The 18317-nt window shown below is 40.9% G+C and overlaps 1 protein-coding gene across 3 annotated transcripts in view; it reads right to left on the bottom strand.

The window, feature by feature from the left end:
* The window catches only part of LOC113066243 (catenin delta-2-like), a 291904-nt gene that overhangs the window by 217757 nt on the left and 55830 nt on the right, over positions 1-18317 (bottom strand). The window lies entirely within an intron of this gene.

Genomic DNA, 18317 nt, shown 5'->3' with positions numbered 1-18317 from the left:
GTACCTGCCTGACCCGCGAGGAATAAATTGCAGTTCTTATGGAACACAATCTCAGGCATCATTACTCCACTAAACATGCAGAGCAATACACAAGGTATGATGGATAGATAGCCGATCAACACTGCAAAGGTCTGTCCATTCATCAGTAACTGGATATTCACATGAAAAAGTATAAAGTAAAAATTCATAGTTGTAAAAAATACTTCTAATGACTCCTCAATGGAGAACATCACCTGGCAAGAGGCTCAGAGATAATTTGCATTCCAAACCCCTAAAGTAACACAAGTCATTTTCCCAAATAATCAACACGAAGTAAACAACTAATTAATGAACAGAACAATAAATACAAAGATTGACTTTATACTGCTTTATTACAACTTTGTGGGGAGCTGAAAGTTTACAACAGAAGTTTATCTGTAATAAATTGCATCTTAAAAGGGGGGGGGGGGGGGGGGGTGAAATGCTATTTCATGCATACTGAGTTTTTTACACTGTTAAAGAGTTGGATTCCCATGCTAAACATGGACAAAGTTTCAAAAATTAAGTTGTACGTTTGAAAGAGTATTTTTGTTCCCAAAAAACTCCTTCCTGTTTGTCACAAGTTTCGGAAAGTTTTTTCCGAGTATGGCTCTGTGTGACGTTAGATGGAGCGGAATTTCCTTATATGGGTCCTAAGGGCACTTCTGCCGGAAGAGCGCGCGCTCCCGTACAGCGAGGCTGAGCAAAGACATTTCACTGATCAGAGCGGTCTATGATCAGAGCGAGAGCGTCGCGAAAAGTCACAAAAGAAGTGTGTTTTTGGTTGCCAGGGCAAGACAACCCTGCACAGATTCCCAAAAAAACAGCATTAAGGGACCAGTGGATGGAGTTTATTTTTACAGAGCATCAACGGAGTTGTGCAAGTGTTTTTGTTTGTACCCTGCATTTCGAAGATGCTTGTTTTACAAACAAGGCCCAGTTTGACGACGGATTTGCGTATTGTTTATTTCTTAAGGATGATGCAATCCCAACGAAAAAGGGTCCCAATCGTGGGTTGGAACCGCAGGCGGTGAGTAAAAGTGCTTAAAATATCTCTGCCTCCTTGTTAGTGCGTCCGCCTCCCATGCCGGAGACCCGGGTTCGAGCCCCGCTCGGAGCGAGTCGTTGCTGCTGCTGCTCTCGTTCAGTTTCAGCCTCTGGATCTGATTCTGGATCATAAATAAACGGCTGAATCTGACTGTAAGCCATGGTCTGTTTTGGATGATGTTTTTTTCCTCACGGTAATGTCACAGCTTCCAAAGCTCTCAACGCAAAAGCCTACTGGTGCTCGTGATTCTTTAGCTCCGCCCACACGTCACGCTTCCAGCCGGTCGTGTTTTTCCGGGAAAAATCGGTACAGACTATCTTTCTCTTATGAATATAATAAAACTAAAGACTTTTTGGAGTTATGAAGGATGCAGTACTACTCTATAGGTACTCAAGATTAACAGGATATTGAGTGAAAACGAGCATTTCACCCCCCCACCCCACCCTTTAAATCCAAAACATAAAACATATAGGTAAAAAGGTATTACACCACATTTGTGCTATCATCACCTGCACTCACACATAATATAGAACCTCTGAGAGCCAAGCTGCCACAGTTTAATCACGTAGCCAAGATGCTGCCGGCTCTATACCGGTGACAGAATGCTTAATGTCTGTCTCTCGGCCTTGATGTTCACATTAGTTTTTTTATTACTGTTTTACATTCACATATACTAGCCTTTCTTCTTCTGTCCATTATTTGAATGGGCCGGACCCAGTGCTGCCTCTTTCATGTGGGGGTCAAAGAGATTAGAGGCTTTGAAGTGTGCCAGGCGCTAGCTGAGGGAAAAACACTACTTCTTATGAGACCCTGTGGCCTCTGCGAGAAGTAAAAGACAGACTGCAGGGAGAGAGAATGAGAGGGCTGCTTTGAAACAGCACATATCATTGCTGCGTGATGACACATATGCACAGTGAGTGACAAATAGCTTAACAACATGCCGCAGTTTAGGGCAACTTCTATCAAACAGAAATACTACACAACATCAAAAACAAATACTTCCCCTTAAACCTCTTATCAGCTCTTGACTGAAAAAACATTATATGTGGGGTGAGTACAGGTGCAAAGCATGTGAATATCACAGTGAATACATAATAGCTCAATGGGAAATCCAGAGAAAGGAGAATGCAGCTGCCTGTATTGCCTTGCTGCCAATATAGGGAGCTACCTTCAAAGGCAGCATTCTAAATGTAATGGAATCTCATGAGTGAACGATTCGTAGCACTCTGCATCCATTTGTAAACTGTAAAACAAACCAAACTTTAAGCTTTCAATTATCCAAAAACCAAAAATAAAGTTTGGGTTGGTGAGTTTTAGTAGCTGAATTCAGGATTTTCTACAGGGTGATGAATTAAACCAGTCAAAGTTAAGTTCGGCAACAAGCCACCTCTAAATATTTTAGATAAACTCATTTTACATTTTGCTCCTTTAGTATCTTTTTTGGTCACAGCGACGCGACTGCACTGCTAACACGTTTACCAATTTTGGTCGATCCATGCAGTTTATACACAATAGACACGGACATGATCAAAACTTGTCATTCTAGAAGCACTAGTCACTGTTTCAGTCAATTGTTTCAGTCCTCCAAACTATTTCTGTCAAAACTTTTTTTTTTTCAATAAGTATTTTTTGGTTGCTAAAATTCTGATGCATTACTACTAAAATGTCCTCAAAAATATACTTCACATTTCTAAACATGGTCCATTTGTACTACAACTTCTTTAAAATGAAAGGAAATAACATTGGAAATAACTTTGGCTGATTCGCTTGCTTATTTAGAGAGTAAAACCATTGTTAAACAAACATAAACTTCTTATTGGCGGCCAGCACAGTGAAACAACAAACACATTGGAGATAGAAAGGTATGTAAGAGTTGTTAACTGAGAAACTGACAGCACTGCTTTAGCATAATATTCTAATTTTGGTAATGTTATACATCAAATGTATTATAAAGTGTCACTTAGCATATTGCTAAGCTAACAATGTAATAAAGTAAAAAGGTATGTTTTTCTGGTCAGGAAATATGTTTTAACCCTTATTAAAATTTTCTAAACTTGTGTTCAAATGAAACCGACACTACTGCTAATAAATACAAAAAATGTAACCTAAAAAATGCCATGCCAAGTTCCATAACAGGTTTTTATGAATCCATATATTTATATTTTTTTTACTTTTTAATCAATAATTCAGCACTGAATTTTCACAAAGAATTGTGGGATTCATGAGGAGATCACGTGACGCCTCGTACGTGATGGCTGCAGATCTTTAGAGCTCCTAGCACGCTCCCTCATTCTTTGATATTTAACAGGTTAAAGTAATCAAAGTGAGCATTCTAAATATACCTTTCAACAAGATGAATGGTAATAAGAAAGCTGCATCCTCGCCTGCGAAAACCCCGACCGGGAAACGAATGAAATCTTCGACTTGCAGCGAAGACATGACGGACGTCATTGCGCTAGCACTGACGAAACAACAAGATACGTTGGAAGAAGTTGTTCGGAACGCGGTACATATTGCGATGAAAGATGTGACACAGTGCATGCAGTCCCTAACGGCGGAATTTCACTCACAGATGACAGTTGTGCGTGGGCTTATCGACAAGGTGGATTATGTTCAGCGTGAGACGAGAGGCCTGAAACAAGATGTCGTCGGATGCAAAACGGATGTATCTAAGCTTCAAGTAAAGCTGGCAGAACTGGAAGATCGAGAAAGACGTAATAACGTCCGAATTGTTGGCCTTTCACCGAACCGTGAGGGAGGTGATGCGATACGTTTTATCCAGGAAATGCTTCCAAAATGGATCCCCTCGCTCTCAAACAGGCCGATAGAGATCGAACGAGCCCATCGCATCTACGGACAGCAGAAGTCCACGGAGACAGGCCGCACTATGATCTTTAAAGTGTTGAGATATCAAGACCGTCAGGCTATCTTAGACGGGGCCAGAGAGGTGAGCAAGAAGGGACCAATTCTGGATGGTGGGAAACAGCTAAAATTCTTCGCCGACTACAGTGCCTGCACCTCGCAAAAACGGAAAAGCTTTGCTGATACACGGAAGGAGTTGCGAGCAGCAGGAATCCAATCGTTTCTGATTTACCCAGCCATTCTGCGGGTTACGCACAACGGGGAGAAACTGTCCTTCTCTTCGCCAAAAGAAGCAGAGGAATTTCGACTGCAGATCACGGATGATTCGCGGGCAAGGCGGCAGCTGACTTTCGCCGATGTTAATCCATACGAAATGGACAAGAATTGAAACGATAATTAACCTGACATCATTACTGGTAGGGCTGTTCATGGAACTGTGTTTTGTTAGGACATTCCGTGTTACTATGGATGAAACTGACAAGTTTCAAATATTGTTACGTCTTTAAGGTTATTAGCCTATTGTTTCTAATTGTGGCGTTCAGGTTTTAACGTCAAGGTTACTTTTTTTGGTTCCAGATGGACATTAGAGTTTTTGAAGTGTTTAACATAAGAGTTTGTTTGTTTACACATGGGAGGGAGCGGTTGAGTCTCAGATCAGTGGAACGTATGATATCGTCACGGATCAGATACACAAACGGGGGAGTTACCAGCGGTCGGGGGAGGGTGGGAGGGGGGAGTTTCGTCCAGCCATATATTTATTTATTTATGTTGGTAACGAAATGTGCAATCAAAGAAGTCATGTTTAAAACGGTTCATTATTTGACCTTCAATATAGTTCAAGTTTACAGTCTATTTGATAATGGTTAATATCTCCGTTTTATCCGTCAACATTAGAGGCTTAAATAGTGCCATAAAGAGAACAAAGTTTCTGGATAGTTTGCGTAGACACTGTGTAGATGTGGCTTTAGTACAAGAATCTCATTTAAAAGCAACTGACGTTCCTCGTATGCAAAATAAATATTATAAAGTTGTCGCCTCATGCAGTGATGGCACAAAAACAAAAGGATCTCTTATACTCATTAAACGGAGTTTGCCCCTTGTGATTAAAAAATGTAGTAACGATACATCTGGTAGGTTGAGCTATTTCTGCACAAATATTCAAGGAAAGGAAATAGCTTTTGTCTCTGTCTATGCACCAGCAGTTTTTGATGTTAATTTTTTTCAGTGGTTAACAAATCAGTTGCTGATTTTAAGTGATTATGCACTCATTATTGGAGGAGACATGAATGCACTTGCAGATTTGATGCTTGATAAATCCACCACTATATTTACTAAATCACAAGAGATAACATCAAAAAAATTTAAGTCTTTTCTGGAAACCTTTAACCTCATAGATGTATGGCGTGTTCAGAATCCATCGATTAGAGATTATACTTTTTTTTCTGCGAGGCATCAGACATATTCTAGAATAGATTATATTCTATGTTCTCGTGAATTTAGGATGTGTTTTGAGGGCGTTACAATTCTACCTGCAGTAATATCTGACCACAATCCACTGCTGACAAAATTTAGTTATTGCTCACATGATAGATCTCCAAGATGGCAATTTAATACAACTCTTCTACAAGACTCTGGGTTTTTAATGGATTTTCGAAACAAGTTAAAAGAATTTTTGAATATAAATCTTAACAGTGTGGATAATCACATGATGGTATGGATGGCTACAAAAGGTTTTATCAGAGATTTTGTTATCTCCTTTTCATCTCATTTAAATAAAGTAAGAAAAGCACAAATTGAAGAATTAGAACAAATCTGCCTCTCCAAAGAAACAGAGTTGAAGAAGAAATTCTCAAAATCAGTTGAAAGTGCATTAAAGAGTTCCAGGTCCAAGTTAAATGATTTGCTTCGAAGAAAGGCTGAATTTATTATGCATAGAGTTAGACAAAACTATTATTTTAATGGGCCAAGACCCAGCAAGTTATTGGCCTTACAACTCAGACAAAGTGAAGCTAGAGCTATAATTGATACCATTGATTCACCTACAAAAGGTTTAGTAACCAATCCTAGAGAGATAAATAAAACTTTTGTAGAACATTTTAAAGATCTGTATCAACCTAAGGACAGTGCAGATATGGTTGAATGTTATAAATTTCTACAAGACCTTGATCTACCACAATTAACGCAAAGTGAAGCTCAGCAAATGAGCCAACCTATAACACTTGTGGAGCTGTATGCAGCGTTGAAAACAGCAAAGAAGGGAAAATCACCTGGGCCAGATGGGATCCCTCCAGAAATAATTTTACATTTTTGGGATATATTAGGACCAATTATGCTTGCAGCAATAAACATGGCAATCCAAAATGGCCATTTTGAAAAACAAATGAATACAGCTCTAATCTCTTTAATTCCAAAAAAAGGCAAAGATCATACTAAATGTTTCAATTTTAGACCAATCTCTTTAATAAACTCAGATTTAAAAGTATATGCTAGGGTATTAGCTAGACGCCTTGAAAAATATATTGGTAAATTAGTTCATAGTGATCAATCTGGCTTTATTCCACATCGTTCAGCTGCAGATAATATACGTCGGTTGCTACATATAATTAATGAAAGTAAAGATAAAAAGTCCCCTTATGCAGTTTTATCCTTAGATGCGGATAAAGCTTTTGATAGATTAAATTGGGATTACTTATGGGAGGTGCTAGATAAATTTGGTTTTGATAAGAAATTTATTAATATGGTACAAATAATTTATAACAATCCATCAGCAAGCATAGCAACAAATGGCCTACACTCCCAACCATTTGATATCTTAAGAGGAACAAGGCAAGGATGCCCCCTCTCACCAATGTTATTTGCATTATCCCTGGAGCCTTTAGCTCAAAAAATAAGACAAGACCAAATTTGTTCCATCTCAATTAAGGGTACCCAGCATGCCATATCTCTCTATGCAGATGACATTTTATTGTATTTTTCAGATTTCGGCACAATCCAAAACATACTGGAAATATTTAACTGTTTTGGGAAATTTTCTGGATATAGGATCAATTGGTCCAAATCATCTCTTTTACCATTAAACAAAAAAGCTCAGAGTATGCAGATAAAAACAGATATCCAAATTACAAATCAGATAACTTACCTAGGGATTCTTATTCAGTCTGATTTAAAAGAAATTGTACATATAAATTACGACAAAGTTTTTCAAAAGCTTAAAACAGATATTGACAGATGGAGAACACTTCCTGCATCACTGCAATCCAGAGTCTCAACTGTGAAGATGAATATTTTACCTAGGGTTAACTTTCTTAGTGCCATGATTCCATTGCCACCTTCATCAAAATGGTGGAAAAATCTTGACTCTTTAATTCGCACTTTTCTTTGGAATGGCAAACAACCAAAGTTAAAATTGGCTACATTACAACGTACTAAAATGAAGGGAGGTCTCTCTTTGCCAAATTTTGAGTTATATCATAAAGCCTTCCAACTACGTGCAGTCAAGACATGGTTTAACACTATGATTCCCACACCCTGTAGAGAAATAGAAGAAGCAATTGTCAAACCAATTAGACTTGAAGATGTACTTTTTTCTGGACTCTCTTTAAAGTACTGCAAACAATCATTTGGCCCCATCATAACGAACACAATTAACACTTTTAAAACAGTGGAGAAATTATTAAGCTATGATAACAAATGGCATCTGCAGACTCCTTTGTGGCGCAATAGGAATATTAAATGTGGTTCTGAACCATTCACATCAGAACAGTGGTCGAAGCAAGGAATAAGGACTCTTGCTGACATATGGGATGATAATGGTATGCTTAGTTTTCAAAATATAGCTGTATCATTTAACGTACCTGCATCATCCTTCTTTTTATTCTTGCAATTGCGTTCGGCACTCAGAGCATACGGAGTCCCTTGGGGCTTAGCTCTCGAAACACATCCTGTTCACAGTTGGTTCTTTAATTTTTCTCAACAAAATGTAGTGTCAGCTATCTATTCTCGCCTTCTTGAAGTTAAGGTAAAACAACTGCCATTGCATACTATTTGGGTAAGGGAGTTGTCTGTTGACCAGATTGATTGGGAGACTGTATGGGGGAATATATTCGGTGCATCAAAAAATCCAAACCACCAATTAATTCATTACAAATTCTGTCATAGATTGTACTGGACACCAAAGAAACGTTTTCTCGTTAAACTATCTCTAAGTCCCCATTGCAATTTCTGTACCTACCAACAAGTGGGAACATTTATGCATATGGTGTGGGAATGTGAGAAAGTTTATGAGTTCTGGGAAAGGATTTCTTCAATATTGTCTGATATGATAGGAAAAGATATACCAGTGCAACCAGTAGTGCTTCTTCTAAATGATGATTCCAGTTTAGGTTTCACTGAACTACAAAGAAAGATCTGGTTGGCAGGACTAACATCGGCCAAAAAGATAATTGCACAAAGATGGCTCCCTCCTCATACTTTATCTGTGCGACACTGGCTACTTCAGTTTCATGAAATAGTAATGTTAGAACTCTCAACAGCCAGAATAAATAAGGCTAGAGCCTCAACCATTGAGGCATGGAAAGTAGTTGCAAAGGATTTAACAGAAAAACTTCAAGTTTAGTAGAAATGAACGTGGGGTATATTTTGAATGTTTAACATGATTTATGTGGTACTTTGTTTAGCCTAAGGTTATCATATTGTAGATTGCCTCTATTTTTGTATGTATTTATTTATTTATTTCATATTTTATTTGTAAAAAAGTTTTTAATTTTGGAGTATCTATTATTTATATTGCATTTTATTTTATTTATTTATTTTATTTATTTTCTCTTCTTTAAATTTTGTAGGCAAATTGTTTTTGATTGCATATTTATTTTTTTATTTTTTTTGTTGGACTTGGGGACCGCTGGGGGGCTGGGTGGGGTGGGTGATTGGAGGGGTTTAGAGGGTCATTTTTGTATGGTATATTTTGTAGAAGAAATTGTATACAATTGTATATGACCCTTTCTTTGAAAAAGAAATAAAAAATTGATCCCAAAAAAAAGAATTGTGGGATTCATTTGATGCTTCCTTATAGCCTAATGCCTTGTAGTTATTTTTATTCAAAACAAGACAGCACATCAAGTAGCATTGTTTTATGCTTAGAACAGCATTCACATTTAGGGTTGTGGAATGGGGAAAAAAGTGCAAATCTTCAATACACAGTCAAATGTGTCCATCTAACGCATGTTTACATGTAAAACTATGGAAAAGTAGCATAGTGGAATGGGAAAACACATTCAGTGTGAATGGCCCCATAGTGCGCGCTCCTCCTTCACCTGCCACAGTCTCTTTGTACACGGGCCAGGGGACATGAATATGAAGGAGCTCTGTTTAACATGCAGTTTGGATGACATATTTGTCAACTGACTGAGGTGGAGTGTGTGTGTTTGTGAGTGGGTTTACAGTCAGCAGTTTGTTGAGAGATAGGACAGCAGGAGATGGTCCCCAGAGGTCATTAAACACACACACAAATACAAACAGCTCTGGGCTGATCCTGCACACTGACAGGGGCTCTTCATCTCTCTTTGACCCCAGGAGACACACACTCCTCACCCTGACTGGTATTACATCAAACAGACACAGGTCATCAGTCTAACCCCTGATATACCTGCCAGCTTTGAAGCCTGAATCAAACACGCCCCAGGATGGCTTCTTCCGAATTTTGCATGACTCAGACTTTCTGGTTACCAAATAAATTATATATATATATAAAAAAAAAAATCCTGTAGACCTAGGGAATTTTCCCTGAGGAAGCAAAAGTTTAGTTGAGGAAAATAAATGACAGCACAGAAATAAAGTTCCTTTTCAGGAACTCGTGCTGCGTAGAGAACGCTTTGGGGAACGCCTCCAGCGTGACATCTCTGAATAACATGTGTAATCAGTCCAATGAATGGGAGAGATGTCATAGGCGGGTGATGTCAGAGACCAGGAAGCATAAAAGCATGAGCAGCAACCCGCCTTCCACTGATAAACTCCATTTGTCAAAGCTTCAATCAAGAGAAGTTTTGGGCAAGAGCAGGCAGTGTTCAGGCTGTGGGTTTTCCCCTGCCAGCAAAAAAAAGGGTAGGGACACATGCAGTTTGTGTGTTTGCAGTTTGTGTTGTGTTTGAGTGATTGGAAATCAGCAACACCTGCGACACAGCGCGGCAGCCCCTCGCGGTTGACTGCCGCGCAAAAACAAAAACCATACACAACTAAAATCCAGGCCTGGTCCTCTCTCGTCCTTCACTCTCGTTGCTCCCATTTTATATCCTTCCAATCTCCTCCGTGGGACTTGAGACCGGTGAGTGTCGCAGGTGTCACTGATTTCCAATCACTCCACCGGCCTCACTCCGTTCCCATGGCTCTCGGCCCCGCCCCACTCGTCACACCCACGTTTGCGGTACTTTCTCCCCGGTGAGAGGGTGCGACGCACTGCCTGTCTTTCTCTGAGGAGATTGGTGTGGAAGGCGTTGATGAGGTCGCCAGTTGCACAAGCATCAGTTGCACAAGCACCAGTTACACAAGCAAAATATGCCTAATATTATAATGAGCAACATTATTGAAGAGTGGAGCTTGCACAGTCGGCTCTCGGGGGGCTGATTGTGCTTTTCTCTCTGTTAAGCGCTCTGCTCCGAGGAGTGTGTCCGTGCACGCAATTTTGCGGTTGCGGTTGCACTGCTGCTGAGCCACAGCGGCGACCATGATAGCAGGAATCGCACATGATATGGCGAACGGGCTCGTCCTATCTTCATCCGTGTTCACTAGATCTAGAACACGTTCTTGAGGCTTTGAAGCCCGCACTGCAGTTTCTCCGCCCTCTGAAGCAGAGCTCGCTGCAGCAGTTCATCTTTCTCTGAGGAGATTGATGTTGCTGTGTGACTGAGTGGCAAAAAAGGGAGAAAAAAAAAAGAAAAAGACGTGTGCGGCCGAGGCAACGGATGCATCCCTCACCGCCTGGGGTGAGTTCATGAGTGGCCGCCCTGCCCGCGGTCTGTGGAGTGGCTGCCATCCGACATGGCATATCATCTGCCCAAGATGCTGGCCGCGCTTCGAGCACAACATTACTTTCTCCCAGACATGCCCACCGACATAACAGCAGTGGTCTCTTACATCAACCCCTAAGGAGTTCTGTGCTCACACTGTTTATACAAACTAGCTTACCAGATCCTTGTGTGGTCCCAGGGCGAACTCCTCTAGCTGACAGCAGTCCACATTCCTGTGCATCTTAATATGGGAGCAGACATCCTGTTGAGGCAGGGGCTGAGGCCTGGGGAATGGCGGCTTCACACCGAGGTGATGAAGCAGAGTTGGAGAGGTTGTCTAGACTCGGGTGGATCTGTTTGCGACTTTTAGAGACATCACACTGTCCCCTCTGGCTTCCTCTGACTCATCCAGCTCCACTGGGGCTGGACGCCATGGTACAGACATGGCCGAGGCTTCATCTGTACATTTTTCTCCCGATTTCTCTGCTCCCAGGAGTTCTGGAGAGAGTGCGCAGAATGGAGTACGGCTGCTGTTAGTAGCCTCGTTCTGGCCGGACCGGGTATGGTTCCTGGGCCCGATTTCTTTTTTTGACAGCACTCCATGGGAGGTTCCCGTCAGGAGAGATCTCTTCTCGCAGGTGGAGGGTATGTCCCCGCATGGAACTTAGAGGCTGTAGGTGTGATCTCTGAGGAGGCACAAGTCTTAGCTTCCGGTCTCTCAACCCAGGTTGTTGAGACTGTTCTCCAATCCAGAGCTCCCTCAATGAGGAAACTGTATGCATTGAAGTGGAAGCGTTTCACTTCTTGTAGCTCGACCCAGTTAACTGGTTGGTACAATGCTGGAGTTCCTGCAGGGTTGACCCACTCCACCCTGAAGGTCTACATGGTGGCCTACCACGCCCTTCTTGGTGGCTTAGTCAGTGGGCAGACACCCTCTGGTTACATGTTTCCTCCATGTTGTGCTGAGGCTGAGGCCTCCGGCCAGAAGAAGCTTATGTTAAGCGGTGATCAGGATGCTATCCTAAGCCTCGAGACCTCTGATCTCCCCTCTCTTGGGGGTAAAGACTCACTCCTACTAAAGTTTGGCCATTGGATGGGTTGTCCCCGATTACTGTCAGGCTCCTGTCTCCTTCTCTTGCTTTAGCTGCTCTTCCACACTAGGCAGATATTTGAAAGTCTGGTGGCGTGGGCAATGACGTCTCACCCATCCATTGGACTGATTACACACGATATTCAGAGACGTCATGCTGGAGGCATTTCCCAAAGCATTCTCAACGCAGTGTCTCATTCCTTCGAGGAACCAGGGTTTCATAAGTAACCTTAGACGTTATGTGACGGGAGGCAAAATAAAATTAAATAAATATTAAATATATAAATAATGAAATAAATAAGATTTTTTTGTGTGTGCTATTAAATATAAATATAAAATAAATACAAAACAAATAAAGAAATCACAATTAATCTGTCTTATATTTATATATTTAAGGGTGGGTGGGTGGTGCAGGAGTCTTAGGTGGACGGGACAAAGCCTGACGACGAGGGGTCCGGCCAGGTCTGGGTGGTGTAGAGTGGGGAGTGGTCCTAGGAGAAACAATGCAGGGTTGGACCGTGACAGGGGGTGCAGTCGGCAACTGTGAAGTGGGAATGGGTCTGGGGCTCACAGCAACAGACCCGGAATCAGAGCTCCCATCCGAGTCCACACTCATCTCTGACACTGCATCGGCACCGCTCGCTGCTGCTGGCTCGGGGTCAGCGCTCACTGCTGCTGGCTCGGGGTCAGCGCTCACTGCTGCTGGCTCGGCGTCAGCGCTCACTGTTGCGGCGGGTTGGAGGGGCATCACGGACTCAGGGGGAGACAAGGACGGAGGACCAAAAGAACCTTTCTTCCTCTTGTCGCGGTGCAGAGGCAATAGCCGGGTCTGTGATGGGTTGGGGAAGTTCAGTCTCAAGCAGGGTTGACTCTGACGCCAAGGATTCTAAGGCAGATTCCCACGAGAACCGTCTCCCTCGCTTCTTGCGGAGACTGATGGGTGTGGGAGGTGCCTCAGGATTCGGGGAGGGATGTGCCTGATCCCCCTGTGTTGCAACGGCCAGGATACGCCCCTTAGAGATCACCGGCAGCTTGGTAGAAGGTGGGGATCTCGAGGTGGAAACTTGCGGCTCTTCCCGGGAGAAACTCTCCCATAGCCGGGCATAGGTCTGCAGGATCCACTCACCCTGGGACAAGACTGGGAGGGTGACCCCTTTCTTGTCAGTAGGGGATGACAACCAGCATTTCCTATGGGACTCCAGTTGTCGCTGATGTTCGGAGGGCATCCTGTCTGCTGAGTTCCTTGTTCGGCGGTTCATTCTGTCACGTGGAGGTTAGGGATGAACTCAGGCGCAGACAGGATGCACGACACACAGGGTTTATTATTGAAAAAAGGGGAAAACAAAACCCACGAGGGGGAAAACCACGACTAGGGCAAAGACAAATACCTTAACAAGACTAGGACCAAACAATTAACAAAAAACTCTTCACACAAGAACTCTAACTACAGATAAACAAACACAGGTTATACAACGTCTCTTCAAAGTGTAACAATGAACCGCACAAGACAGTGAACACAAGGGGATAGAAATAGGGAGACTAATAAAGTCATAACAGGTGACACAGGTAAGGCAATAATGACAAAACTAGGATAACAAGGGGGCGGAGCTAGGATACGAGACAACACAAGCACATGGCCCAAAGACAAGGCCCAAAACACAAAACACGGGCCTGTCATGATCCTGCCTCAAGACTAGAGAAAAATCAAGGACACGAGGGCAGAATCATGACACAAAACAGTCTATTAAAAACCATCACTTCCCTTTAAGTCACACAAAAAAGTCAGTATTAACAGGAGACCAAGAATGGAGAAAGAAAAAAACGATTTTGGTGACAAACCTCAGCAGGAAGCACATAAGAAATGAGGTTTAAAGTGTGAGGAAACATATGGAGACAGACATATATAAAGATGAAGACCGACAAGGAGGATGAAGCATCTTCTTACCTATTTTCATACATTACAAAGCCTTTAAAGCTAACATCCGGATGTTGGAGCTATTACTGAACTACTCTGGAAAATATTTTGATAGACATGGTAAAATTGCAAGCAACAGTTTATCTGATTTCCATTGCACATAAGCAGGCCGTCATGCATCAAAACAAATCAATTGCTAGCTGTCCGAGCCTGAATCAAAGAATGACTGACAGGTGTCCTTGCGTTGTGGTGAAACAACAGCTTCATCAAATTTGTTGTAGACAAAACTTTTTGCAATATCTTGTGAAATAAAGGTCAGTAGTATAAACAATGACTTCCGATTATTAATTTGACGGAATGTTTCCTTCTCATTCAGTGGGACTGCTGATCAAAAACATGATTAAATTCCTCTAGAGGGAAAATGGAAGAACTTCCATTCATCAGCTGTTCCAAAATGCATGCCATGAGGGTATACGACCTTCACAGAAATCCTTGCTGGATTATAAATGGAAATGAATGAGCATATGCTAACATTGTCCTGTAACATATTCATTGGATTTAATATGGTTGTATAAGTTATGTGTGTGTGTGTGTGTGTGTGTGTGTGTGTGTGTGTGTGTGTATAGCTTATGCTCAAAAAGGCTGCATTTATTTGGTAAAAAAATGAACAATGTGAAAATACAAAAAAAAAAAAAAAAAAACAATCATTACTCCAGTCTTCAGTGTTACATGACCTTACATCTCACATGAGAGCTTGTCATTGCCTGGACATTCACAAACCAAACACACCACTTATGAAGTTCAACTGATGATGACAGACCTCAAAACACAATGGGGTCAATGGTAAAACAGCTCATCTACTCTGTATGCTTTAAAGTGGTTGGCATATAGATTTAAAAAAGTAGTTCTTTTTTAAAGGGGGGGTGAAATGCTCCTTTTCACTCAATATCCTGTTAATCTTGAGTACCTATAGAGTAGTACTGCATCCTTCATAACTCCAAAAAGTCTTTATTTTTATTATATTTATAAGAGAAAGATAGTCTGTACCGATTTTTCCCGGAAAAATATGAGCGCCTAGAGGCGTGACGTGTGGGCGGAGCTAAAGAATCACGAGCTGTACATGTGGAAAGTGCAGTTTGATGACAACATCGCATGTTGTTTACTTGATGTGCTCACGCGCCGATAGCTAAGTTAACAACACAGAGATATTTTAAACAGTTTTACTCACCGCCTGCGGTTCCAACACACGATCGTGACCCTTTTTCGTTGGGGCTGCATTATCCTTAAGAAATAAATGATGTGGAAATCCGGCGTCAAACTGGGCCTTGTTTGTAAAACAAGCATCTTCGAAATGCAGGGAACAAACAAAAACACTTGCACAACTCCGTTGATGCTCTGTAAAAATAAACTCCATCCACTGGTCCCTTAATGCTGTTTCTCTTTTGGTAATCTGTGCAGGGTTGTCTTGCCCTGGCAACCAAAAACACACTTCTTTTGTGACTTTTCGCGACGCTCTCGCTCTGATCAGCGAATCGCTCTGATCAGTGAAATGTCTGTGCTGCTCAGCCTCGCTATACGGGAGTGCGCACTCTTCCGGCAGAAGTGCCTTAGGACTCATATAAGGAAATTCCGCTCCATCTAAAGTCACACAGAGCCATACTCGAAAAAAACTTTCCGAAACTTGTGACAAACCGGAAGAGGTTTTTTTGGAACAAATATACTCCTTCAAACGTACAACTTAGTTTTTGAAACTTTGTCCATGTTTAGCATGGGAATCCAACTCTTTAACAGTGTAAAAAGCTCAGTATGCATGAAATAGCATTTCACCCCCCCTTTAAATCTTTGCCAAGGAATCTTTCTTGTTTTGAGGATTTGATGACCCCATGAATCTGATTGCGTGTCTTCAAACTGGCGTTCCTCACACAGACATCTCCTTTCATCTATTTAAGTGAGACAGCCGCCGTCAGACAGAGGTTTTGTTGTTTAGCTAAAATGACAGGTGCTGTTCTCACAATTGCACCCCTTGAAGCGAATGGCAACTTGAGGGCTGAAAATATTTATTCTTATTAATCAATGAACCACTGCAACTTCAGCCCGAGGCTTTCAACAAATCAAAGAGATTTGTAGCTACTTTTTGCCGTATCAAAAAATAATGTCTTTACTATGATAAAAAGGTTTATTAATCCTTATTTACCACCATATTGGATGATTCCACAGTTGGGAAAGCACAATAAGGAAGCAACATCCTCTTACACTTCAAATAAAATGTATAAAAAGAATACACAGCATTGTTAATTCAAAAGAAAATGAATAGTAAATGAATGCTGAGGTTAAGTCATATAAGCGATTTATTGGAACAATGTGAAAGTATGATTCCACTTGGCTCGTAACACTGGAGAAATGTCAATGTATCAGTCTCAGAGCAACAAAACAGACTGAGAAAGCATGTGAACTACTGTTGACCACACTGGGCAATATTTGTATACTTTCCCTAAAGAATTAAATTAAGCCTTTTGCATATTCTTAAAGTAAAAATCTGTAGCTCAGGGGAACAAAACTATGCTGGTCTTTATTTTAAGCAAGCATAAACCACTCAACGTGAAATATTAATAAATGAATGCAACAAGTGCTTATTTCATCCAAAAAAATTATATATATATATATATATATATATTGTAGTTGTCTTGGAGATATACTGGCACTTATCAGTCTGAAACAAGCATCACATAAAACGTTTTAGTTAGCAGTGCCATTGTAGAAATACCCAATTTACAGTCAGACCACTGTTATTTACAGTGTTGTTATTTAAAAATGTATTAAGAGGATAAGCCCCTTGAGATGATTCATCTCATTTACAAGGTGGTCCTTAATATTCACAAAAAAGCGGCAGATACAGCAGTGTCTAATTTTGGTTGACTGAAATACAAAACATAACTGGGAAAAGCTAGAATACTTTTTAATGACTTCAAAACTGTTCCAAAAAATAAAATCAATTTTAGATTTTAGTCCAAAATTGTATAACCCAGAAACTAAACATACAAGGTTTGACAGCTTATTCTAATGCAATCTATCCATGCAGTTGCACAAGTTTTCTGTTTGGTTTTGACTGAATATTATTTTGCCCAAGAGCTAAATAAATTCTAATGAGTGTAGACTGATGCCAATCACACAGTTATTCCCCTTTTTACTTTACTGATCATAGAATATGTAGCAATAATTCAATGACTCACTCACTTATTGTCTGTTGTGGCTTATCTGGATGCAATGGATGTGTTTACATGCATTATCACCCTTAATAGACAACAGCATTTAAGGTCATGTAACTGTTCTATCTGAGAAAAGATATAAATGGTTCAAGCATATCCATTTCTTTATATTACTCTATATATGGCTGCTTATTTAATTCACACATCTTGTAATGTCAAAACCAGAGAAAAACAGACTGTCACAGGGTGAGCCTGCGATTATGCATGGACTACACACACATACACCGGTGTCATGTATTGTAGTCTGTTAGCCGACATAGATTCATGTAGGCATGGACTTGTGTAACATTCTATGTCACTGTGTGTTGTAAATTGGCTGTATGATGTCCTGTATGTAGTTTTACCTGAGTTATGTGAGAACTAGCAACCATAACATGAGTGCCTATGATGATCACATAATAGAATTGTCTTTTCACATATATAGAAATAAATCACCACTACAAGTATTTGATTCACATAGTTTATTGAATACAGTATAAGAGAGATGCAGATTATGCTTACCACAGTGCATTTGTCCATGTTATTTCCAAGAGTCATTTGCCAAACCTGTTCAGTTAGACATCCAGTCTATTTATAGGTCTTTGTGTCCGCCATCTTGTTCCTGTGAGTGATGTCACCGGAGAGTCCATTCTCATAGCTGTAAGGGAGGAAGGTTTCTCAAGTTATTTGTTTCCTTTGAATATGTATACTTGTATATGACTTTTTCTTGTATGTATGTTTATTTGTATTTTATTTTTGTGATGGTTTTTGTTATTTTCAGTATGTATTCGTATGATTTAGGTGAAACGTGTTACCTTTCATATGGTATGTTCTGGAGTAGGAGGAGTCGGGCCTATAAAATGGCTCCAGAACGTTAGCAGGACAGTGCAGAGATAGGAGGCGAGGAGAGAGTCTCTGGGGAAGTGCTGCTTATGTAGGGCAGTTGCACATACAGTGACTGTCGCTGTGCACCGTAATAAAAAGCACTGTTAACCATGACCAACTGTTTCCTCTGTCAATCGGAGCCTCCAACCGCTCGAGCCATTCGTAACAGTTGGTGTCAGAAGTGAAGCTTCGTAACAGTTGGGGGCCAGCAGTAAAGTAAAACTTAACAGTTGTTGTCTAACAGTGGTCAAGG

This window comes from Carassius auratus, chromosome 49, assembly GCF_003368295.1.
Source record: "Carassius auratus strain Wakin chromosome 49, ASM336829v1, whole genome shotgun sequence".
Classification (NCBI taxonomy): Eukaryota; Metazoa; Chordata; class Actinopteri; order Cypriniformes; family Cyprinidae; genus Carassius; species Carassius auratus.
This window is presented reverse-complemented; position numbering and strand designations above follow the sequence as displayed.